At 36.0% G+C, this 27,911-nt stretch overlaps 1 long non-coding RNA gene across 2 annotated transcripts in view; it reads right to left on the bottom strand.

Moving 5' to 3' along the window:
- Positions 1-27,911, bottom strand: part of LOC145678881 (uncharacterized) — a 131,063-nt gene that overhangs the window by 26,716 nt on the left and 76,436 nt on the right. For both annotated transcript variants that reach the window (XR_014130484.1, XR_014130483.1), the window contains one exon: positions 618-738. This is a non-coding gene — a long non-coding RNA (uncharacterized LOC145678881). The remainder of the gene's footprint in view (positions 1-617; positions 739-27,911) is intronic.

Here is a 27,911-nt window from a genome sequence, read left to right as displayed (position 1 = left end):
GATTTGCCTTGTCGAACTGAAAAAAATATTAGAAGAAACTCTTTCAGGATGTCTGGTTGAGGGACTTGAACCCATAAACTCTGGATTGTAAAGGAAGAATTAGAAATACAACCTACACCCGAAAATTCAAAAAGAACTTGTATTACTCGGGTTTCTGCAGTATTAATAATAAACAGTGCGTATCCGATAGCGTTCCTCAGAATACGGTTTACCAAAAATCACTTAAATTATCTAACTGAAATATTGTGGGTGAAATTAAGCGATTGCACTCAACGTTAAGCGATCAACGATTTGTACTATAAATTAGCACAGTCCTGTAGGGATGCGCACGAGACAAGATTTGTGGATGTCTCGTCTCGAAAATATGCTGTAAAAGTGGTCTTGACTCGAAAAATGTATATTTCTCTATTGGAAAAGCCGTGTCTCGACTCGAATTTTGTCAGGAAAATCCTGTCTCGACTCCTCTCGTGCGCATCCCTACAGTCCTGTACGACTAGGCACTACGCAAGTGAGTCCTAATGTCTAATACAGTAACGTAGAAGAGCTACTTAACTTAAACAAGAACAGAATAACAGCCAAGTACATTTCTTATAATAAATATTATGATGATAACTTACTTGAGTTATTTTATCTCCTTTCTGCAAAAGATTCAGATACCACGTTGCTATTTTCTGTTCCTTGTTGCTGAGTTTCTCTAAATTTCTTTGGAAACACTCTTGTAGCGTCAGCCATGGTGATCTGAGCAGAAGATGTGGTTGTGTGAACGTTTGGCTTGTTGTTGTATTAAGTTATTTCTGAAACTTGTTATCCACTTAGAAACTAACGCTGGTCCTTTACATTTTAATAATATTAACCCATTTAGTTTTTTCTTACAAAGGTAAATTTTGTTTTTCGGGTTTATACGCTATAAACACTCAACTGGAAAAATTCTTTATTTTGTTCTTGGTGTGGTAAATCTTGGTAGAAACAATTCTTGCATTGTCCATCAATAGGTGTTATTCAATGTTATTTTTCTATTATGTTAAGATGAGAATATATGCTAAGAAAAACAATAAAGGAATGTGTGTGTGTAAAGTTATGGAAAGTTTGTTTATTACTTGCTAGGCCATCACCCTCAACTTTCACCCCCTATTCAAAGGGAAAACAAAACCAGACGGACAGACAGATCTCTAAGAACTCGGGCCCGGATAGGGTAACAACAGCCAATGAGGGCACTTGTTTTTATTCCTAAAAAAAATCTTTTTTTCTGATATTGTGAATACAATTACAAAGAGTCCTTTGTCCTAGAAGGGGCTGCTGTACTTTTTATGTTCAAAGCACTTTTGGCTGGCGATTGGACGATTTACTGTTTGTTACACCGAATTCTTCACCCTATTATAAGAGCGTCCTTTTTTTTTTTTCGTGAGTTTACGTGTCAAAAGAAAACAAAACAAAACGTGAGGAATCTGGAATAACCCTTCACCAGATCATTCCTCACATGGGTTGAAGGAAAGATCTTCCTATGTTTTTGGATCAAAGGATTATTGTCTAATCTATACCATCGATCTTTGTCTGGAGATCCTGTAATTTCCAGAACGGACTTTTCTCTCTCTCTCTCTCTCTCTCTCTCTCTCTCGCCTTGTTTATATGCTACAATCCATATTAAAAGTGGGTCAACTTTTGAATTTCGTTTCTTTTGTCCTAAAATTTTTATGTTTTTCTGTTGTTGAAAGAAACGAAAAAGATGCCAGTAACAAAACAGAGAGAAAACATATATTTTTTTATTTAGAAAGCAAGTTTGACAAAGGAATTGTTGCTTACTTGGAAGGGTGATCTTGCATACGTCAAGACACGTTTTAGTTTCCATTAGAACAGACAAGTCTCTCTTGTCTGCTTTCTTACAAATATCCCGCTCTATCACAGAATAAAGAGAAAAGTGCCGACTTCCGAGGACATGTAGGGATTTTTTCTTTCTTGTTTTGACTTCTGATACAGATCAAAAGATATTGAAACTTTATTACAGGTTTATTGTAGCGTGGTATAGCGTAAACATGGAACTCTTGTGTCCTTCAGAGTAGACGTCACTAATTGATCCTTTGAATAATAACGGTAGAATTCAAGTTTCTTAAACAATTAACGAAAACTCTAAACGAATTACTGTATGTTCAGAATCGTAAAACTTTTACAATATCTTATACCCAAACTGGAGAGGACTGGGTGGAACGTGCTCATCTCCTTGAGACTTCAAATATGAGTTATTCTGCGTTTGTTAGAATAAGCAAGAAAGAAATAAATATAGGTCGTCTATAATAATTTGATGCTTGTTACCTAGAAATAATCGGAAGTAATTAAGAGTCCTAATCACTGCGAAAATAAGATATCACTCATTTTACAGTAGTTACCTTCAAATAGATAAAAGATAATCTAAATGTGGAACAAGAGCGCGCTAGACAATATTATTTTGCATGAGGTACCGTTATCATGAGTCACCTAGTAGTTTGCAACCATTAATAAACGCGGAAATAAATACTGATTTTCTAAATGGCTGTAAATCGAAATCAGATAAGTGAGTCGAGATAACGGTATCTCATATAAAATAATATTGTCTAGCGAGCTCTTGTTCCACTTTTCGATTATCTTTTATCTATTTGAAGATTTAACATAATTACTGTAAAATTAGCGGTATTTTAATTTCGCCGTGATGGGGCCTTTCAAGAAGCTAGCGTAACATTGCATTAGTGGCTACGTATTAACAACAGATTATTTAGAATAAATCATCTTTATCTAATATCTGCTGCATTTGACTACGTAATGGTTTGTTATACTATTGCAATTTTAGTTTCAAAGTTTGTCAACCAACTCTTAAATAAAACATACTAAAAACATTTTCCAGCCTACAGGGTATCCGAAAAGTATGATGAGGTGTCGTGGAGCTGCTGAAAGAGTGATGGCTCTTGGGTGGTTGGGTGATTTAACTGTTTTGTTTAGTAACTTAAATAATATATTTAGTACAAGAATAAATGCAAAGCAGCCAGAATCCACTCCAATACGAAAAAAAAAATTGAAGTGGGTTTGCATTTCACTATGTTACTATGTGTGTACAGTACCATTGGCTGCAGGACACACCTACAATGGTTCAGGCGATGATCGATTTCATAGCGACCTTGCCGAGTATATATGGATTAACAGTACCGATTGATCGTTGCATCTTGCTTTCAGGTTATCCAAATTATTGATTTTAACACGGTACACCACGTCCTAATCCTAACTATATATAAAATTGCATGAACTCCCTCACTCACATAAAATAACGGGTACTTCCGGTTGACGTGAAAAGTTGAAATTTGGCATGATCATAGCTTTTTGGGACTAATCCACAGGAAAATTGCCAAAAGTGAATATTTTTAATTTTTAGGTCTAAAGGGAGGATGAAGAAATCCCCTTGTTATTTAAAATAGACCATTTTTTTCTACAATCTCATCATAATTTAGGTTGAGTTGAGTTGAGTTGAGTTGATTTTAGTTTAACGTCCCTTTCAGCAGCGAGGCTATATGAGACGTGGACCTACTGATTAACGTGGAATCCGAACCACATGAGCTCCCGCCGGGAATCGAACCCGGGTCTCCCACGCAAAGGCGCGTACGCTAACCGCTTAGCCACGGAGGAGCTCATCATAATTTAGGTATTAGAATTGGAATGAAAACTTGAAATTCGGTATGCTTGTACGTTTTCGTTAACATTACCTAAGTAAATCACCAAAAATGAAAATTTCCAAATTTAGAGTGGTTTTATGAGGAATAGAAAAATCTTTCCCATGTTATTGATACGGAACATCTTATACACCCCAAAATGTTTAGACACTTCCGACAGGATTAGAATGATCAAATTTGGCATGATTGTATTCTTTCGGGGACTAACCCACAGGAAAATTGCTAAAATTGGATATTTTTTAGTTTTTAAGTGGTATAAAATGGAGATGAAGAAATTTCCATGTTACTTAAGTAGGAGTTTTCTTGGGATACAAAATTTTATCTTTTAGATAGTTGAAATAGGAAAAGAAACTTGAAATTCGATAGAATTGTGGGTTTAAGAGGTGCAAGGCCGTAGCCCGAGCAAACGCAGGGGTCTGAGGGCGAATCCCACAGCTGACAAAATTCAGGAAATGTTAAGATTAAATGCACGAAATTCACTCTTCATGCAAAGGTTGATACATTAGAGAAGGGATATCGTGGGCCGAGCAAACTTGGTAGTCTAGGAGTGGAGCCCCTAGATAGCCAAAGGCTAGTCTTTGATAAAACTCCATGGGAAACATAGTCTACTAATATGCAAAGGCATTTTAACACGTTTTTATCACAATGTAATGGATTCAAGTAGTATTGCATTCGTTTTTGCAAGGAATAAACTATTTGAGTTGCCAAAAAACGTTGTATCATTCACCCACCCAAGACCCGCCATTCCTGCACAGCAGCCACATGGAATCCTACCATTCTTTCTTGAAGACCCTGTTTTTATCGTCTCGTGCTGGTGTTATATAACATGACTTCAAACCCATATTTAAAAAAAGAAAGACATCACTCTACTATACCATCTTACTAAGCAACAAAAGATTGAGGAACCATATATCTGCAAAATCAGAAAGAATAGCATCTGTGGGATAAACCACTCATCAGTGATATTTCCTCTAGAGAGAGAAAGAGGAAAAAACGAAATGAAGAAAATACAAAAAGCAAGAAGAAACGAAAATGAGAAAAAGGAAGAAAATAGAAGAAAAATATTCGCCCCAGTTGAATGGGTCTCGCATTGTATGTCTGTTTCACAGCATCCGTTTCTTAAAAGTACGATATCCTATTTTCTCTCTTCTCTTCCTATCATTCTACAGATGGAAAGGGATTAGAAGAAACATAAGAGAAAAAGAGAACAAAAGGAAAAGAATAAAATGCCTTTTTTGTGTGCAAAATCCTAACCAAAGGGGGTAGAGTATATCAGTGTTGCAAGATCAATATCAAATATATTGTGTATTTAGATGTTTTATTTAAAATCGACTTAACACGATAAACTCAAATGGCTTAACACTTGTGTAATTAATTACAGTTACTAATTGTACAGAAATTATAGTACTTTATACTAGTAGTTGTCAACGTAGGCGTTTTCCTCTCCAGAGGAGCGATGAAACGATAAAGGATGATTGGGGGGTGTAATCACCTTTTAGGGAATCGATGTAAGAGAAATGTGGCTAATCTAAGATAAACAAATATAAAATGAAAGGAAATTTTGTTTCTATAATTCTTCAAAGCTTATTTTACGAATTGAAGCCTTTTTCTACTTCTTAGATTACTTCACCCAAGTCTTATGTTTAACGTTGTGCATGGCTGGATTGAGTTAAGAAGACGTGGGGAAAAAAGGGCGCTCGCAACAATCGCATTAGGCCCCAAAAGGTTGAGAATCACTGTTCAAGACTAATGTTTCCTAAGGCTCCAAAAGGTTGAGAACCATTGCTCTAGACTAATGTTTCTTAATCTGTATTACACGGACTATAAGTGGCCCTAGAAATTTTCCTTTGTCTTTCACCTAAAATTCAAGTGAATTGCGTATCAGACACTAAAGTCGATCTCATCTCGCGCCAAGTGGGCTTTGTGATGGACAAACATTGCGTTCGTGGGTTTTCTCGGGGTTTTCCCGTTTCCTCTCACTTTATTCACTCCACCATTTTACTCATTTCTCATCATCACCGTCCCATTTAGCCTAGCCAACATAACCCTGAAACATAAAATTTAAAGATTTCATTTCATTTTCATTAGGTAGATGAATGTATCCAATGCCGTTACTGCGTTGGTCTATCATCCAAGCCAAACAGTACAGGACATGGTCAGAAGTTAGATTAGCGAACATTGGGGTAAAATCAAATTATATGGCAGTAGAGCGTCTTGTGGATAATTGGGGAACAGTTTTGAGAGAACGAAATAGCAAACACCTATCAAGCAAACCATGAACAACAGCGATGACATGCCATGACATGGCATTTACTTACCAGGCATTCCCATCTTATCATCGAGGACAGTCAGTTTAGGACTTTAGGGCCCTTATACCATTAATTTTAATACACAATTGAACATATCAAAGGAGTACAAAAAACACATTGTGTATACATATAAAAAATCCTACGGAAATAGTAAGTAAAGTAGATAACTGGTAACACTTAATTTCATACCTTCTTTTATTTTTCTCTATCTGTAGAAGCAATCCCTTTTCGTCGAAAAGTTTTCCTACTTTCTCTTAGCGTTTTTACTTTACTTTAAAAACCCTCTCGAAAAAGATCTCAACACATACAGTTTTACGAAACGACTAGAAGAAGGAAAAAGCACAAAGAAAAAATGTAGATAGAAAAAGAAAAGAAGAAAGTGTAATGTAAAATAAAAGCCCGTAGGAGGTCCACAACAAGAAATCCAATGGAAGAAGCTGGGAGAGAGCTGAAGATGAAGCAAGAAAGAAAGAAAGAAAAGGATTCGAGATTTTTATGATGGACCCATTTCCGCTTTTCTATTCTCTTCCGCTCTAAGGTGAAAAGGATTTCGGATTTTTCTTTTTTCTTACTTTTTTTTTTAGACCAAAAAAGACATTTCTGTTTGCTTCTGCGTTCTTCTTACGCCATGTTTGTACACTAGCACTCTCTATATGTACTGAATATTGTGTTCTATACTACACAAGTCCCTGTTCAGTGCACAGTTCACTCGAAAATAACAAAATGCCATAGTAAATATTATACAGGGTGTTTCAAAACAACACTAACAACGTTTGGGAGGTGATTCCTGACACCAAGATAAGACAAAAAGTATAGACCAGCGTGGGTGCACAAATGCTTCCTTTCGGAGTTATAGGCTGCCGAAAACATGAAAAAATAAAGTTTAAAGTTCCATAGCTACAAAACTATGGGACCTACCGTGACTTTACTTCGGAACTAATATGTATCTTATTCAAATATCAATGTTTCAAAATTCTAAGGTACTCATGCAACTATTTTCATTTAGCGAGTTTGACTACGGGGATGTAACTTGAAGTACTCTTCAATTACCTCTATAAAAATTGTTGCAGAAGTACCGTAGGATTCTGAAACTTGGATATTTGGATAGGGTACACACTAGTTCCAAGGTGAAGTCTTGACCCGAATAGTAGATCCCGTAGTATTGGATCTATGGACCTTTAAAGTTCATTTTTCATGGTTTCGTCAGCCTATAACTCCGGAAGGAAGTATTTGTGCACCCAGGTTGGTCTATACTTTTTGTCTTATCTTGGTGTCAAGAATCATTTTGCAAACGTTGTCGGTATTGTTTTGAAACACTTTGTACAGTATTTTCACTCGAGAAAAACAAAAGCTTATAGTAATCCATTACATTCTCTCGATAATGACAAAAGTTTATAGTAAGATATTTATTCACTCGAAAAAAAGTCATAGCCTAGTAAATAATAAATACTATACAGTGTGGAGCGGAGTCGGCTGACACATTTCAAAATTGAATATTGTGCAGGTGCGATATCTTGAAGTAAGTTGCGGCTGCGGGAATGGAAAGTAGATAGGTTGCCACTTCATAAGAAGACTGCAAGAATCACAGTGGACTTTTAGCGTAATATCAGATAACAATGAAATGCCTAAACAATCCTTGCACTTTAATTACTGATCTCGTTTTGTAATAAGTATAAACATATTGTTCAACGCTTCAATGATACCCATGGTAATTGTTATGGTATTCCTATAAGATTGCATATTATTCTCTTCCACTTTTCCACCCGTAATCCAGTCTACACTGAGAAAAAAAAATGTAGATAGTGTAGTTAAAAAGTTAGGTTACATGCGTAACTCCTGTAGTTTTTGGACTTAGCGTACAGCAGAAGTATAACTGAAAATTCATGTTTTATAATACTTTCTGTATAAGTGTTCCATCTATACCTACTTTCCGTATGAAACAATGTAAGCGGTCAGGATCTCACATACAAATGGACGTATATAACATATACCTGACGAAGGTAACATAAGTATATGCATGTGATATACGGAAAACTGTTATATGTCAGACATCTTGCAACGGCATGGTGTAACATCTAAGGGCAGTGCCTATGTAGCATACGGAAAACGTATGCTCCGTACTAATTTCTATATTTTCTAGTAAGCAAGAGGATATCGTATATTTGTACAATATACCGCTGTCCCGAGAACGGATTTTTCTCTGTATGAGCTACCCCGTCTCCGCAATATTCAACTTTGAAATGTGTTAGTCAGCTCCGCGCCAGCATGTCTTCTCACTCGAGAATAACAAAAGCTTATGCTAATTCATTTATATTTTCTCGCGATTGACAAAACTTTATAGTAAACAATTAATTTGCTTCGGAATAATAAAAAAAAACTTTATAATAGACAAGATATATTCATTCGAAAATAACAAAACTTTATTATAAACAACTTTTATTCATTGTAATATAACAAAATTTGAAGTAAACAATATCTACTCACTCGAAAATAGCAATGTAAACTAATCTATTCACTCGAAAATTATAGCCTATAGCAAACAATTTCAATTTACTTATCTCCCCCTTATCGAACTTAGGGAGATTATCGCCCTGCCCATCTATTACTACAAGAAACAAAAATTAAAGCCTCACATCTGTTCAAGAGTTATAGTGCGGAGTAACGGACGGATGGATAGACAACACAATCTTATAAGTACCATTGTGTTGTTCTTTCCTAAAAATAAATGAATATGGTTTAAAAGATGTTATCTATATCCCAGCCTTCGTGAACATCTCATGACAGGAAGGATTCTCATAGACCTAATTTCTAGATGAAAATAAGGGGAAAATCAGAGCATAAGTCACGCATATAAATTTACAAAACGATTCCAGAAATTTTCTATTCAAGACGATTCTTTTTTTAAAGAATCGAGACGAGACATCCTTATATTTCGTCCTGTCTTGTAGGCAAACACTAGTCGCGGCGCAAAGTACGTCATTAAAATTTCGAGAAACGAGAAAAAATACATATTTATACCAGTTACCAACTAGAAATATAAGTAATTAATTAAAAAAAGAAAGAAAAAGAAAACACTTTTATTCAAGATTGAACACAAGTGGGGGCGGGAAGATATATTGAAGGTAGGATAACATCCGAGGCCAGACGGAAAGAAATCTTTCAAGATAAATGGATTAAGTTTTGGAGACTAAAGATAATTTTCATGGCACCTTTTAGAGACGAGACAATTGCATCTCTCAAGCTACTCTAATTGGAGACGAGAACCATTCAGGAACTTCAGATAGTACTTTTGCAGGGGACGCGTGTGAGGATAATTTTAGAGAATGCGTTGAGGATCTTGATAAAGAATGAGAGGCCACGGTGGCTCAGTGGTAAAGCGCTCAACTCTGGTGTGTGGGGTTCGTGGTTCGATCCCAGCTCGGGTCAAGTGGACTTTGTAGTGGATAAACACCGTGCGCGTAGGTTTACTCGGGGTTTCTTCCATTTCCTCCCACTTTATTCATTTCACTATTACATTCATTTCTCATCATTATCGTCTCCTTTAGCCTAGCCGGCATAATCATGAGACGTAAACTTGTAAGTTTTCATTTTGATAAAAAGTTGAGTTGAATTTGAGTTTAATTGACCTACTGATTAACGTGGAATTCGAACAACATGAGCTCCCGCCGGGAATCGAACCCGGGTCTCCCACGCCAAAGGTGCGTATGCCAACCGCTTAGTCACGGAGGAGCTCCATTTAGATAAAAAAAAATGAAAACACTTGCGTATATATTGTAAAAATCTTCTTCAGCTATGATACTTATTGAAATAATCACTTCCTTAATTCACACAGTTTTGAGTAAACTTAAAGTGGTCAACTTATACAAATACTGTATACGGCCAACTTAAGGTATAAATAATGAAGTAGCACATTCTGAAGGCAAGGGAGGTGCTCGTTAGAAACGTAAGACCTCCAAATTCCTAGATTCACTGATATGAAGGGATCAATTTGTATGCGTGGACAGCCGTTTGTAAGGAAAAGATCATTGCAAGACAACGCTTCTTCAAGTCGAATCAGGCGGGAAACTTTACAGTTTTCCCACATACAAAGATTCTTTCCGTTCTCGTTCTATGAATGTAAAAGCCACACATATGCGTCTGGCCAAGGTGTAATATACACATTTATACAAGCACAATATTAATGAATTTCTTATTTATTGCACTAAAATATTTGTTAGCACAGCTAAATGTTATGTCAACGAAAGGAAGTTCTCATGTCCTTTTTGTTTTCAGGGGCGGCGGTACGATGAGAGAAAATGGAGCACCTGCACTCTAAAATTTGCGTTCGACTCGTTTGAACTTCTATTACTTCAGTTGATAATATGAATAAAACTATAAAATCGTTAATTTATTCATTTACTAAAGACATTTTTGTACAACCACAAACTTATTTTACATTGAAGAAACTAACAATGCAAGCTCGAAGGTCAATTTAAGATCCATACATTACGATCTCAACATTTGCTTGGTTAGATAGGAAAATCCTGGTAAATCCATCTTTAAAATCGTTGATTGTGATATTCATAAAAGGGACTCCTGATTGCTAAGAAAAACTATAATCGTCCTAACTTCCATGTAAAAAAAACAATTTATAGATACGAAATCCGTATTAAAGTGCCTGGCCTAATGTCTCTGCCTTCAATCTATCGCTAAGGCTGTAACCATAGATAAACTATACTCAAGTAGCTTATCTACTAGTATACTCCTTTCCTTCAGCAAATCGTAGTTTCTCTTCCTTTAGTTTAACATGAACTATTCAATGTCAAGGCTCTAGGATTATTGGGCATAGCTGGTTTGCCTAAGAGACAAGACAGTCTCAAATCCTTTCCTGTAGGTAATGCTAAGACAACAGTTCAATGTGCAATCTGATTTCTTACGTACCTCACTGGAAGCAGATAGCTTTGACCGAAAGAGGGATCAAATCACTGGCGTCTCTGGCATGTAAAATTTGGGAGGACATCAAAGAAAGTGATTTTAAATGGTACTACCTAGCCCAACCTGTTTACTAACTTCGATTCTATTTGTTACCTTTCTGCTCACCTTCACGGACCCCCTAAGGTATATCAAGAACTCGATTACAATCGTAGAGGCCGCAGTGGCTCAGTAGTAGAGCGTTCACCTCTGGTGCTTGGGGTCCCGGGTTCGATCCCAGCCACCGCCAAGTAAACTTTGTGGTGCACAAACAGTGTGCGTGGATTTCCCCGGGGTTCTCCCGTTTCCTCCCATTTTCTTCATTCCACCATTTCATTCATTACTCATCATCACCGTCTCCTTTAGCCTCACTGACATAATCGTGGGACGTAAAACTCAAAGATTTTATTTCATTTCATTTTTCGATTACAATTGTTTCACAGCCTGAATATTATATTCCAAATAAATATAATTATTGTTATTTATATGATATTCTGTCATTAGCAAATAAGTTAAATTAGAATAAAACATTGAATATTTTGTACTTCACAATATTGGGGGGACGCGTCCCTTCGTCCCCCCGCCAGAGACGTCCGTGGATCAAATTAACACATTTTTGGAATGCTTGATTTTCTTGTTTTTAATTAATATGAATCTATATCAATGCATCTTTCACGGATTTTTCAGAAAGTAACGTATTTGCATGTGTCATAATGTGCGCGGGTTTCGCACAAAGATAGCCATAACGTTCACATGAGATATAGTAGAAACCAAACCAAAGCACTTGGCGAAACAACCCTTTGTGGTCCTGAGCCACTCCAACGTCATTAATTAGAGACTGATTGCAATACGTCCAGCCTAGCGACTAACACGCTTTGTCGCCCTATCTGTAACAGGCATATCAGAAGCTTAATAGAGCTTGTGGCGTGCGGGCGCGGTGGCTCAGTGGTAGAGCGTTCACCTCTGGTGCTTGGGGTTCCTGGTTCGATCCCAGCTCGCGCCGTGTGGACTTTGTGGTGGACAAACACTGTGCTCGTGGGTTTTTTCGGGTTCTCCCATTTCCTCCCACTTTCTTCATTCCACCATTTTCATTCATTTCTCATCATCACCGTCTCCTTTGGTATAACCGGAACGTAACACTTAAAGATTTCATTTCATTTAATAGACCTTGTGGCTGTTACATTTTTGTATTAACGTGACTCCCCAGTTTGTCTCACGACGCTCAGTGGACGCCAAACATTGGAAACCACCGGTCGAGAATCGAATCCGGGACCAAGTGGACATGAGTCCAAGGCTCTAATCACTATAGTAAAATGTCCCTGTAATATAAAGTAAACAATATGAAATCCATACTACATTTCAATTTAATAATTTGTAATACATAGGTTTTCTTAATTTACTTTAGGACAGTGCTTCACAAGACGAATGGTGAACCTGACTCTTTCACTCCGAAGCCAAGCTTTTAAGCCATTTGGCCATGACGATTTTCTTTCAACGAAACATATCACCTCATATATCTATACCTTATTTAAAAGTATGAATTTATGTAATTTTATAAAATTACATTTACGCGTGATATAGTAGAAAAATAAAATTTCTTAATTTAAATTTGATAAAAAATAAGACACAAGCTATTTCATAACCTAAAACATATTGAATAAAATATATATTTTTAAAAAATTGCATGTCTTTTCTATGATTACAAGTCCTATACATAGAAAACCTTTCCCAAAGTTTCGCAATGTACATTAGGTCAACAATATAAAACGAATGATGGAAACAAAGTAGATTTTTTTTTTACATGTATTATATCTAAAGATAATTATCTTTATTAGAATGAACAAGCCAAATGTATGTGATTATTTTGTAAGATTATATATATATATATAAAGATGCCGCGAAAAACGCATAAACGAGTGTGGAAGAAGCATGTCTAGTTTGGTGGGAGGGGAGTAGTTGCTGCATTTGCACCTCTTTGTGCATTCTTCCTTTATATTGCATCGTATCACTTTAAATGAAAAAAAAAAAACCTATATCAAACAAGCCTCAGGACATGCTAACTTGTATTGCATATATAGTAAAACATGTGAAAAAGTGTTATACAATGTTGCAACTTGTTTTAATGCATTTTATTGCACTCAATTGTGCATGCAAACTTTTATCAAATGCTTTTTGTGTTAAGTATGGTATCATTATTATTGTGAATTCTCTTTATTCGCATGTCCTTCCCTCACACAACTACTCCCCCTCCAGGACATCCTCCTTTGAAGTTTTATCAATTAAAATAGTACGTTCTCTTCGTGCTTAGCTTCTGGCCAAATATTTTTTTTTATTATTTTTCTTTTTTTTTAAACTGAATTTGTGGGAAGACAATCTTAAGTTTTTAATTCATTCAATTAGTGGAATATTTTTAAAATTACAGTTCTTTCACTCTATAGTATACATGTGATAATAATCGTTTAATTACAAAGGATATACGTGTGAGATTAAAGAATAAATTAATTCAAAAAAAGAAATACAAAATATGATGTTGGCCTTCACCAGTTTCTGCTCTAATTTAATTCAAATGATAATACTTTTAATTATTTTGCAATTAATTTTATTGTGCTGTATACATTAGAAATCTCACGGGACCATCTTCGCGTCTGTCTGTTGCCTCCTTAGTAATGTAGCCAGAATTTCTCCTTGTGGGGGAGTAATTATTCCTTGAAAGAGATATCGGTATTCACGAGTCCGATTCTTGACCTGAGCTTGAAGTGATCACGAGCCTATGTGAGCATATGGTCTATAGACCCAAAGCATTTAGCAAGCGACAGCCATGGCGAAGGTTAGTACACGAAAAAATGAGCGAGTGCAAGCCACAGTGAGGTTAATGCACGCGTGAAGTTAATTCCACGGTGAGGTTAATGCAGGCTAAAATGAGCTAGTATGAGGCATGTTGAGGTTAATACGGGTGAGAATGAGAGAGTAAGAGCCATGGTGTTGTTAACGCAGGCAAAAATAAGCTCGTGCGAGCCACGCTGAGATTTATGAAGGCAAGAATGAGCGAGTGTGAACCACGGTGAAGTAAATGGAGGCGAGAATGAAAGAGTACGAACCACGATGAAATTAACTTGGGCGAGAATGAGCGAGTGTGAGCCACGGTGAGGTTAGTGCACTCGAGAATGAGCTGCTTCCATCATCATTCACTTGCTTTAATCATCGTCCCCCTTAGCCTAAAGAGCATATTAAAAGTGGGACCTTAAACTCAAAGAATGCAATTCAAGTAGATTTCATTATATATAATATATCAGAGACATGTATTCCAGGTTCGCGTGCCCTAAAAGACTGAAACCAAAGTAAATACCCGATTTTCTTGCAGTGGAGAAGTCCATAGTCTGGACACGCTCGAATTTCGTAGATATTGAAGTAATCTACAAGGAACTGGCTGAATGGTCCCTGAGAAGCCTAGATGGACCACTTTTTTTATTTTTAATGTCACAGGTACTTGGAGAACTTGCTATTCATAGAAAAAACCCAAAGCATCTCTTATCTTATGAAACGTAGCGTATCATGTTACACGCCTGTAGCCAAACCAAAACACTAAAACAGGGGGAGAAGGACTTACATTTTTGGACAGTACTAATTTTAGTTCACCTAGCATTCCTAACTGCTTATTTATTGCACACTTATTTAGCATTTAACTATCAACCAAACAACTGTACATTTTAGGTAGAAAATAGGTGAGCCCCCCAGACCACATCTGTCTACGGTCCTGCCATGTAATGTATAATGAGCTAAAATATTTTGACACAAAATCGGGAAATGAGATCAGTTTTGGGTAGTTAAGGAACTCTAGCCCCCTCGTAGCGTCATCCACGCAGGGGGGATCCAGGGGGGGCGATCGAGGCGATCACTCCCCACAAGAAGAGGAAACTTTCTTATTTTATATATAAATAAAACCCATCCCAAAGTTTGGAGTTCTTAAAAGTAGCTCTAAGTAGTAGGATTACAACCCATTTCCCCCAGCCCCCCCGAGAAGTCCGTCCTGGATCCGCTCCTGCATCCACGTAATCTTATTTTAAACAAAAAGTCCATATCATATAGACCTATTTCCAGTGATAAAAAGATACGTTATGCTCCAGGAAAACGCCAACCTTCGCTAATTAGCAAAATTAATACTATGACTTCATTTTCATTTGTTTTTCCTCATTTTCATTAGAGAGAAGAAAGACCAAACATAATAATAATCCATTCTCATATAAAGGAATAAGGTGCATATTTTACCAAAAAAAAAAAAAAAAAAAAAAATCAGAAAAGCGATTTTAGTATTACTTAAAATATAAATATTAACCTAATAGCTATTGAAATATAGTTGATGTATTATGAAAACAGTTCTTGACTGGATAGCAAGACATAGCAAGTGAGGTAGGGAACGTCCTGGTTCAGGGTAGGGTGACAAATTCAAAAAGCACTGCGGAGTAACGTGAAAGAGAATTGGCCAAGATCGTACATGACTGTGGAGAAGAGTTGGGGAGACCCTCATCCTCCAGTGGATTGAGAATAATTGATGATATTGATGTTACTACGAAAACATATACTTCATTAATGTTCCAGAAATATGACGAGGAGATTATATAAACGGATTGTAAAATGCTTTATGAATGAATGTGGAATGTATTAGAATATTTTTGTATTTATTAACAACCAAATTCATATTCCTCAGTAAATATCGTATGAATATCCATAACAAAGATACTTTGCCTGATCCATTCCAGGACATCCTTTACATGAGCTTAAAGCCTTAGTCATTTCTACACATGTTGAAAAATGCTGCTGTTTAGAGTGCATGGAAAACACTGTTAGAAGATTTTTGTGTCGGGATTTAAGAATAACACTTTTAATTATAACTAATTGGATTTGTGTATGTGTACAATTATGATGATATGTGATATGAAATTCTCCTCTTGCGATATGTGTGTGTTCTTTTCCTCCTAACCTACCTGAACGCACAGACACGCTTTCGCTCTTCCCCTTATCCCAGCATATGTGATGACGTCACCGCTCAGGTGCTCGTATGTGGCGGCAACTCAGCCAGTGAGCGGAGTCCGTTTTCCTCGGTATGCGTATATGTGTGTGTGAGTGCTCACATGTCTTGAGCGTGTGTGAAGCTGATTTCCTCCCATATGTGGAGAGCTCCGCCGCCGATCGAAGAACTGCCTGCCACATCCTACCACGCTATGCGCTCCTTATACCGAGTATGTGTACATCGTGTTATAGTGTGCTTTTCCTATTATGCGTGCAAGACTTTACTATTACATACTAGATTCCTAGACAAGGTCTTGCTAGATAAAGCCTTCGGAGTCGCCATGCAAGCCCAATACACATATGCACACACGCATGTATGCTGCAGTCTGTCCACGTTATGTATGTGTATGTGTGTGTGTGTGTATGTAGCAGGTATGTAGTACTATACATAGAGTACAGTGACTGTATGCCTGCACATACGGAACAGAAAAATCAATAGCTCGCTCACACACACGCATACAAATACTACTCAATACGTTTTTTTTTTCTCTGTTTGCTGTAGTCAAATACAGGCCTATATACATATATAAATAAATAAAGCAAACCAATGCTCCAACGTATATTATTTTTTTAAACATACTTCTACATATGAAACGTGTATCATATTTCTAAAACCATATCAAATATATCTTACACATATACACTCTCGTGCTTACGCAACTACAGCATGCTCGCTACATACATGTAGTGTAACGCACCCGAAAGCGCTGTATTACCCAGCATATATGTACACATATGAAGTCCAAAAGCGAGAGAGGGACTGAAAGAGGAATACAAATATCCGCAGCATAGTTTGTGCGGTGGTGTAAAATTACTATATTTTATTATTATATGACATTGTGAATATATTTAATATCAGGCAACTATGCTATGGTAGAAGGTAGGTTCACATATGCTGTTCCACATACTCACATATGAGCTTCCACGGGTCGATAAGAATCCTTCCTCCTAGTCTACTAGAGCGTGGGTTCAAACCTTGTGCACTGGTTTCTCTATCTACCCGTGCTTCACTTTATACAACCTCCTGTACTGGAAGCGCGCTAGCCAAGAACAATGATACAGTAGCAATTTGAAAAACAAATCATGATTCATTTACATATGACAACACGACAGGGCTTTCATATTCTTTGTTACATCTTTGAGGATATGTGTTCGATTTCCACATTCACATTTTATGTACATTTTCGTCATGTAGGAGGTATGTTCGCCTAAAGCAAGCCAAAGGCAACTTATCTGTCAGATGTAAACACCTAATGTGTTTAGGGTATTAAGATTGCTTTATATTGCAATGTAAACACACTGACAAACAAACTTCAGTTCCAATCTGAAAACTCTACACGTGCCTCTCAATGATTCTGTCAGTTTAAAAATTTCTCCGGCCCCTTTTGGGTTGGGTTTCTTCATTATTCATTATCCAAAAAGCTCTCCCGGTTTTGAACGGAAATCAAATTCTAGGGACTACTTAATTGTTATTGAAGATACAGACAAGAGTATTGCATCTGTTTGATTCTTCAATTATTTCGTTTCCTTTTTGCGATACGCATTAAGCTCTGCCTTGCATTCTAGGAAACATTTAAATTACTTTCTGTTTGGAAGAAACTGTGTACAATCGTTTATCTTCGAAGCAGGAAATAAACTCAGTTCGCCTTTAATTCAGGGTGCGAAATCCCGGAGGGTGAAGGGGAATTCCTTCTTTTTTTGTTTTTATTTGAATAAAGTTTCTCCCACTAATACGTTACTGGGAGTGAATAAAGTGACAGAACTGTCACAAGTTTGGAAATTAATTACAGTAATTCATATGTAATTAACATGTATTTCGTATGTAATTAATGGGTTAGCTAGTGATTATGGAAGATGCGAAAAAACAACTAGAGTTAATTAATATCTGGCAGCTTTGTTTGATAATTATTGATGTGCAAATAAATAAACTCTCTACAATGTGTGGAAGCATTCCAGTGCGAAAAGAGTTTTTTTTTTTTCACTTCTGTCGCACTCCTCCCGGCTCCCTACTTCGATTGTGATAATTTCACACCCTGCTTTAATCAATAATGTATTTTACGAATCGAAGATTGCAATGTTTCAGGAACTGAGAGTCCTGCGTAAAACGTCAAAAAATTTAAATTTTTCAACGAATTTTTGTTACTTTTGGTCTTTATTCAAATTTTTCAATTTTTTGAATTCCAACGCAATCATATATGAAATATCTCTTAAAGTTCACTATAAAGAAAATAAATAAATAAGAAATTGGTAAACTTATACGAAGGTAGAGATATCTATACAAGCCTTATGACTATTTGCATATTAAGAGAACACACAACAAATATAACAGACTTTCCTAATTGGAGAGAGGAACAGGGTGCAACCACGCTGGGGGGGGGGTCATCGGACCCAGACCCCCTTGAAAAAAAATCATAACTCGACATACATTTGTACACTTTGTGAATAAAACTATATTTGTTTAGCAGAAAAATGACTGATGTAGCATGCAACTTTGACCTTACTCATTATCTGAACTATTTCTTTTCTGATAAAAAAACAATCTAATTTTATCATTTGCCGTGTGATGGCAGTACTTCTAAACTACTTATCCTTTCTGCAGCTGCTACATAAACGCGTTCGATATTATGTACACTCATGTCCAAAATTATTGTCGCATGTCTATAAATATGTTGTTGTAAGAATATAATTTGATAACGAATTCGCCTGGTATTTTTTATAATGTTAGTATGTGTATAATCGGCAAAGACATGTATGTAGCAAATTTCATGTCAAAAGAGCAGTAAATAAGAACAATAAAACGAAAACAAAACTTTCTTCTCTCCATTTAGCAATATTTTGTTTTACTCATTCTAATTTTCGTATTTATAATTCTTTTCCTATGAAATTTACCACAAATATACATTTCCCGATTATGCACATAGTATCAGTATTAAGAGTACCCTGCAAAATTATTATCGAATTATATTCTTACAAGAAGACAGTTATAGATATGCGACAATCATTTTGGACATGAGTGTACATACCCGTGATGTCTTGTATTATCAGACACCTCCAAGCAGTAGTCTCGAGTCTTAATTGCGGGAGACCCGGGTTCGATTCCCGGCGGGAGCTCATGTGGTTCGGATTCCACGTTAATCAGTAGGTCCACGTCTCATATAGCCTCGCTGCTGAACGGGACGTAAAACTCTCAATCAATCAATCAATCAATCAATCAATCGAGTCTTAATTGAAGTGTATTATGATGCCAGCTGCACTCTTTCTGTTACACACGAAGTATATAGAAACGAACAAAACCTACATTTCATATTTTTATTCACGAGTAGGGTAAAATAATCTTGCGAGCCACCATTTGGTCATCACTAATTTGCAGTAAAGCTACATTTAATTATTGTTTCTTCTTGAGATAGTGCCTGTTCAACATTTAAGAATGGATTTTTCAGTACAATATTTTTGCACTTAATCTCCCAAAGGAAGTGACCAAAAGACGCTGTAGCTAGACACCATCAAAAGTTCTGCTTCGCTTTCAATCTCTCTCTCCCTCCCTCCCCCCTCCCCGGAAAAGAGCTAAGAAAAGAGACACGAATTATATTATGTATTTCATCAGTATATTATTGGTTGCGCAACTGAAAAGAATTTTTCTGCATGTATACTGTGTCCGCTTCGCTTAGGGAAGAAAGAAAAAAAAATACTTGCTAAACATCCTTGGTGGAAGAAAGATCTTCGCCAATTCTATGTATGTGACACATCCACAATTGGTCTTTTCAAATTCGGAATATTTATAAATCCGTCTGTCCAACCCACCAGCTCTTATTTCAATCCTTATGCCCTTGTTATATCTTATTTACGCATGTTTCTTCAATATGTATTCTTCAGTAGTACATCATCGTTTCATTGTCCGAACCTAACATCTTGTTCTTAGCATAAATAAAGAAAATATAATACGCAATGGCGGCAAGGACTTGGAAAGGGGGGTCTTGTTTCGAGTTTCTCTCTTGTCCAATAGTAACTTTGTCTGAAAAGGACCAGTTTTTCGTTCCAGCAGAACGACTTCGGAGACTTAATAATACTCTTCTATACACCAAAACTATTATTATTAGTATTATTACTATTACTACCACCATATACTACTAATACTATATTCATCAGTATATAGTAATCACATAACATAACCACGACCAGTTTTTATTATTATTATTATTTTATTTATATAGTTTTTTCTCCATATTGTTCTGTCGGTTAAGGCAGAACAAAGCCACCCCAAGTGATGAATATGTTTCCTGTACTAAGACGATCTTTGATGCTGGAAAAAGTGTAGTGAGGGTGGGGGGAACATGTGTAGAATACAGCCCAAGAACTCACACGCGTAATTTAAAATGACTTGTATCGGGTGTTTGTGACTGTGTGTTCGTTCTTTGATACAGTTTTTGCTTCTTGGGTGATTTATCCGTCAGCGCAAACTGGAAATAATAAACACATATAGACAGACATACATACAAGTCAGCAGCACATACGGACAGCATATAATGTGTAGTGTATAACATATGCAAGTTTCTGCCATATATAGAAGGGCGTAGAAAAATTAAGTATAGTTCTTCCCAAGGGAACAAAAGCTCAGCTATCATAATTCATCTTATATGAAGCGAAACCGGCATTTTTGGCTGGGATTTCTTAAGAAAATCTGAAAAGCGACAAAAGTTAAGAGGCCTAATCATTGCGAAATTAAAATACCGCTAATTTTACCGCAATTATGAGATATCTTCAAATATATTAAAGATAATAATAGAAATGTGGAACAAGAGAGCGGTAGACAATATTATTTTTCATGAGGTACCATTATCACGAGTCACATAGTAGCTTTCCGTTTGCAGCCATTTAGAAACGCGAAAATAAATCCCGGTTTTCTAAATGGCTGGAAATCGAAAGCAGATAAGTGAGTCAAGTGAGTCATAATAACGGTATTTCATGTAAAATAATATTGTCTATTGAGTTCCTGTTCCATTTTTCGATTATCTTTTATCTATTTGAAAATATCACATAATTGCTGTAAAATTAGCGGCATTTTAATTTCGCCGTGATAGGGCCTCTTCAAATGGGCATAACCTACTTTTTTAAAGAATGTAATATAACGCTGCAAATAATGGGTGGAATATGAATTGTATTTTTGTTATACACTTTGATTTTTTTTTTTTTTAATGCTAATTTGGTTTCAGATCATTTCAATGGCATGGAGTTCTGAGTGAGCAGGGTTAGTAGTAATGATTAAAGAGGTTATTCTGAAACAGCACGTCACGATCTGATTGGTTGTAAACTGTAACATTTTATATTAAAGGGGGCGAGAAAAAACATTAAGACGTCCAACACAGTGATTCGATTTTTTTTGTTCTCCCTACATTGAAGGAGTGAAGATTAAGGAAAATGTATCATAGAAAAGCACCCAAGCAAGGGTGGACAAGGTCTGTTGCATCTGGTAAATTATACAACTATAATATCTAAATTTTCTTGTAAAACATACTAAGAGAAAAAATGTTAATTTGTATGCCCCTCCTACTGTTAGGAACAAGCCACACCCTACAGAGTTAAAGGACTGTAAAAACAAATTTTCGTTCCGGTACATTAGTAGTCGACGAGACCACATTATTTTGTTGTAGATTTTCTAATTAAAAAAAAAAAAGTATAGGCTAACTCGTGTAAATTCAAACTACCTCTTTCTGTTTCGTTATTATAACTCGACATATACCCGAGGCATTCCTACTTTTTTTTTTTAACTTCAACCATTAGCTTTGATATATTCCGGTCTACGAAACCATATCATTAATTCCGTCCGGAACTTCCTTTTAGAAACATTGTATTTGAAACAACCAACCTTGTAACCAAAGTAAATCATAACTCTTCCGTGGTTCCCCTTTTGAGCACAGCCACCCTTAAGTAAGTTATAACAGCGTGCATGGTTATCAAGGGGTATTCCCATTATACATATATGTTTTAAAGCATGGTGAGTTCTTAAGATTTTTTGAAGGAATACATATGACGTGAATGGAGGTTAGGTGGGGGAGGGGGATACAGGGCCACGTAGGGCTAAAAGAAATGAATTCTCCCTTTCTTTGTTGATATTTTATTCAAGAGACTATAGTCCTTGTGTGTATCATATATTTTCATTGATGAACGTGTGAAGAAACCTATTGGATTCTTACTACAACAGAATAGACCACTCGTTGAATACAAAACACTCTGTCTACTTTATAGTGTTGTGTTCCTGTATGTTAATGGAAGAGTTTCGTGTCCAAGGTGTATTGTTTATAAAATTCTTTGAAGGGAGGACAATGACGAAACTGCTGGATCTGAAGAAAAAAATGAGGCAAGTTACTATATATTTATAACGAATTCATACCAGTAACCTATATAAGCGTCTCTCAAATTTTAGTCCGCGGACCACAAGGGATCCTCGAGTTCTGTCCTTTTGGTTTTCTTAGATTGAACATTATTCGAAAAATTCAGAATATCAATCAGAATTTGGGGGCTACATAAACAATCATATTTCACTTTTTTATGTAGTGTTGCCTATGAGATTGAGACGAGACAAGAAATAAGGTTTCCTTGTCTCACACGTAAATTTTGCAAAATTCTCGTCTCTTGCGATTTTCATGAAAGCTTTTCTAGTCTCGTCTCGATTTTTTTTCAGTCTTGTTTTGTAAATTTATGTTCAAAATTTATGGGCTCGATTTTATCTTAATTTTGTCTTGAAAACGAGACAAATTTTGTCTTCAACTCTATCTATCACGACTCTGGAACTAACTAAAGAAATAATAAACACTTCTGACCAGAGTATGTACACTTGTTTATTAAAAACTAAATTACAGTGTAACGGTTTCGACAACTTAACGTTGTCTTCATCAAACACTAACTCATGTCTGAGTTGAGTTAGTGTCTGATGAAGACAATGTTAAGTTGTCGAAACCGTTACACTGTAATTTAGTTTTTAATAAACAAGTGTACATACTCTGGTCAGAAGTGTTTCTTAAATTTTGTCTTGTTTCTTAATCTAGTCTCTTAATTTAGAAACATAATAAAGTTTCTTATTTTAGAAACGTGCTTCTTGTCTTATATTTAGAAACGAAAAATTTCTCGACCCGTGGACAACAATATTTATTTCCTAGGACTGATATTTTATTAAGTTTACTATCCTTTGTACTCTATGAACTCGTTTGTGGCTAAGCGGTTAGCGTACGCGTCTTTGGCGTGAGAAACCCGGGTTTGATTGCCAGCGTAAGCTTATGTTGTTCGGGTTCCACATTAATCAGTAGGTCCACGTCTCATATAGCCTCGCTGCTGAACAGGACGTTTAACTCAAAATCAACTCAAGTCAACCTATGTATACTCAATAAAATATGCTTGATAGCTTTGAATAATGCTAAATAAAACAAGAAAAGAAATTAACATATTTTCTTCCTTCAATACGTTTTATTGTTATTATTATATATTTACTATTTATTGTTGTTGTTATGTTATATTCTAATATATTTATTGTTTTATCCCTTCTCTTAGTCTTTTATTTCTCTTTTTCAGCAGTAGTTTTATCACTGGCGTCTCTTGCATGTAAAATGTGGGGGGGGGGGTATCAAAGAATGTTATTTAAATGGTACTACCTAGCTCAACCTGTTTATTATCTTTGATCTCATTTGTTATCTTTCTGCTTACCTTCAGAGACCTCCTGAGATATATGAAGAACTCTGTTATAATCGTTTCACAGCCTGAATATTATATTGCAAATAAATAAAATTATTATTATTTATGTATTATCTTGTCGTTAGTAAATAAATTAACTTTGAATAAGATATTGAATATTTTGCACTTCAAAATATAGGGGGACGCGTCCCCCTCGTCCCCCCGCCAGAAACGCCCGTGAGTTTTGCTATATTGTGAAATGCTTTTTTTTTTTAACTTTTATTTACGGCATGTGTTCTGATCGTGACGGCGACAAATAGCCTCGTTGCTGACGTTCTCATTAAAACTTAATCAATCAATCAATCAAATCTTCTTTTACCACCAATACAAAATTGATAAAATTTCAATTAATATTGCTTCAAAAATGTGAGGATACAAGTATTAACATAGGATATGATCAAAGAAAAAGTAGGTAATAGTAAAAACATTGCCAAAGGGGAGAGGAGTATTGTGGTCCATATAATATTCTAAACAATAAAAGTGATCTTTACGTGTATTAAATACAGAACTTGGAAGAATAACCAAGGTTCTGTTTTAAATACATTTTTTTAAAATTTAATCTTATCCTTTCATAAACAGCGAAGTACATTTGTTTCATTTATTCTTTCGGTACTTTTAATTTTCTCTATCTTTTATTTACCGTAAAGAAAGTTGCTTACCAGAAATGTACTGTCTTTCGCCTCGTGTCGGTTTTAAAATGTACTTCTCGCCTCGTTTCCGAGACAATAATCGAGATTTGACGAAAAATTTTTCGTCTCGCAGGCTACACTACAATACACCAATGAAAACGACGTACTAATAACTAATAATTATGTTCTGTGTAAGTTCACTTTGTGCTATCACGACTAAGAGTTGATTTTTCTTTTTTACTTGCACTTTTGTTTGCGTTTAACTTGAAACTGCCTGTGTTTTTCTTAAGAGTCTTCATCCCGGCGAAATTAAAATACCGCTAATTTTACAGTAATTATGTGATATCTTCAAATAGATAAAAGATAATTGAAATATGGAACAAGAGCGCCCTAGACAATATTATTTTGCGTGAGGTACCATTATCACAAGTCACCTAGTGACTTTTCGTTTTCATGTGTTTAGAAACGCGAAAATAAATGTCGATTTTCAAAATGGCTCGAAATCGAGAGCAGATAAGTGAGTCGTGATAACAGTTTCTCATGTAAAATAATATTGTCTAGGGTGCTCTTGTTCCACATTTCGATTATCTTTTATCTATTTGAAGATATCACATAATTACTGTAAAATTAGCGGTATTTTAATTTCGACGGGATGAAGACTCTTAAGGAAGTACTGTAGTGTTTCGAGACTACGCGAAAATAATAACTATTTCTGCATGTAAACATTTTAGAAAATCAGAAATCGTTCTAATTGTGTCTTTAATTAACTTGTAAGCTGCATTGTTTTTCCTCAGATACAATACAAAATATATGGTTGTATATTACTGTCGTCACTGCGAATAAGTTGAGAAATAATAATGGTTCGGAGCAGTGCAGGCAGTGTGTAAGGTCTTAATACATCTTGAGGGTAGAGCATATTCCCCACTGCATAAGGTTCGTGGTGGACTGTTAATCAAAACCAAGTTCTTCATCTTCGTTTGGTCTGAGCCCTGGGTACGCAGGAGACAGGAGGGCGGTTTGGATTGCGGATTATCAAAGCAACTGAGGGTTAGATGAAAATTGGGGGAAGAAAGCAAGTTAAGTAAACTCCAAGGCCTGAGATCCAATTGCTTTGCTCTATTCCTTTCATTTTCCTGCGTTCTCCCTTTTCTCTCCTTCCCCCAGTCTTCCAATTCCAAACCATTTCCTACCTTCTGTCTAAATTTACCCAACACTTCCAATCCTACACGTTAAAGTATATACTTTACTCCACAGGGAGATAGAACACGGTAAATTACAGGTTCCAGTTCTTCTGGAACGAAGTAAATCACTGTTTCTGCTCCATTCCGGTGTTGGCACTGCGAAACATTCATGTTTCCACTATCTAAATGATTCCTATTCAACAGTGACGGCGTTCCAGTTCCGACTCCAGTTCTTACATCTCACGCAATGGTTTCCACATTCTCATCGACCTGCACAGTTTTCCTAGTTTTTTTTATGTTAAAAATAAATAATGAAAATATTTGGAAACAAATAATTGTAATTAAAAAAATATATGATATTTTCTTACGTCAATTTTCAACAAATTCATATATTTTTAATACTTATGATATAAAATAAATCACTAAGTCAATTCAACTTGATTTCATCTTAGAGTAGACGCCTATATTTGTTCCGGTCTGGAAATTCTTTTTCTGTTCAACTACAGAAATGAACACCCCCCTTGGAGAGATTAAAGCAAACAAAGATATTATTGCTCATATCTTTGAAATCTTTCTTACATATTTATACAATGGACTTCTCCTTCGTGGCTATATTGTTAAGATACATGTCTTCTGCACGGAACCTATGAATTCGATTAACATTGCAAACTTATGGGGTTCGTATTCGACGTTAAGTTTGAATCCATATTTAGATTTGGCCCAGTGGCGGTCCCTGTTTTTTGAGTGACAAAAATAATTTAAGTTATTATTTATTGAGTTGAGTTGGGTTGATTTTGATTTTAATGTCCCTTTCAGCAGCGAGGATATATGAGACAAAACTTAATGATTAACGTGGAATCCGAACCACATGATCTCCCGCCGAGAATCGAACCCAGGTCTCCTACACCAATGGCGCGTACACTAACCGCTTAGCCACGAAGGGGCTGGAAATATTATTTATATATATTTTTGAAAGTTACGTATGACTAATGATATACGTATAATAATCTGGGTTCTGGTTCCTCCCTAGTTTATACTTTCTAGATCCGCCACTGGTTTGGATACTTAAATTGAGGTTTCATTGTGTCGAAAAGTGTAGTGAAATTGAAGTCTCGTCTCGGTTAGTGTTTTCGTTCATGTTGGGAGAGCTTTGTGTCACCTTGTACCTTGTGACGAAAATTGTGTCTCCTCTCTTCTTGTGATCAACCCTATTCACGTCTCATATACGTAGTGGTGACTCAGTAATAGAGTGCTCACCTCTAGTGCATGGAGTCCCAGATTCGATCCCAGCTCTCACCAAGTGAACTTCGTGGGTTTTCTCCCGTTTCCTTCCACTTTGTTCATTCAACCATTTCACTCATTACAATCACCACCGAATCCTTTTGCCCCAGTGCATAAACGTGGTACGTTAAATTTAAAAATCTCTGAGAAGCAACGTTAAATTTCAAACCAGCTAACTACTGTCTTACGTAAGTAAAAATTTTTTCTTTCATATAGAGCAAGAGAAACACGATGGCGCAGTTGGTAGAGTGTCTAGCCGCCAATTGGACGGCCCGAGTTCTAAACTTGCTTTCTCATGCAATACTTGATTCTCCTATGCAATTCTTCTCTTACTCCCTTACTTCTATACAAGTATGTATAACAGTTAGCAACCAAACATACGAGTATTTAATCAAAGAAAACGATACAGTAGCAACTTTATTCTTAAACAATTACAGGTCTTCTGCAAATAGGGAGACTATCTCGTGCCGAAAAGATGTCTTGAAAGTAATGTCCCGTCTCAGAAAGTGTATTGGAAGAGCTCTGGCTCGTCTCGTGTCGTGAGTAACCCTATTTGTAGCATAAAGACTTTGTTTACTGTTAATTCAAAAACTATAATTTCGGTAGTGGCTTTCAAAACTATGCTCGGGTTCGATGATAGAGTGAAACAGTTCATGATTATAACAATTATCTTCAAAACTAGTATAACTTTTTTTTTTTTAAATATGTAAGTTAGAAAAGCAGAGTCACTCCTTGTTATCAAATTATAGTGGGGTCAAATGACCAGAGATGACAAATGACTCTCGAAGAACAAAATAAATTAAACCACAAAGTATTCTATGAAAGGAGAACAAAAATTAAACTACTAAAGATGTCTGGAGAATCGAAGGACGAAAATAACCCAAACTACCAAGAATGTCTATTGTACAAAGGAAAAAGTAAATTAAGCTACGATTTATGTCTATGATACGAAGGACAATAATAAATTAAGCGACGATCGATGTCTATGATACGAAGGATAATAATAAATTAAGCGATGATTGATGTCTATGGTACAAAGGATAATAATAAATTAAGCGACGATTGATGTTTATGATACGAAGG

This window comes from Thermobia domestica, chromosome 2, assembly GCF_964235325.1.
Source record: "Thermobia domestica chromosome 2, izTheDome1.hap1.1, whole genome shotgun sequence".
NCBI lineage: Eukaryota > Metazoa > Arthropoda > Insecta > Zygentoma > Lepismatidae > Thermobia > Thermobia domestica.
This window is presented reverse-complemented; position numbering and strand designations above follow the sequence as displayed.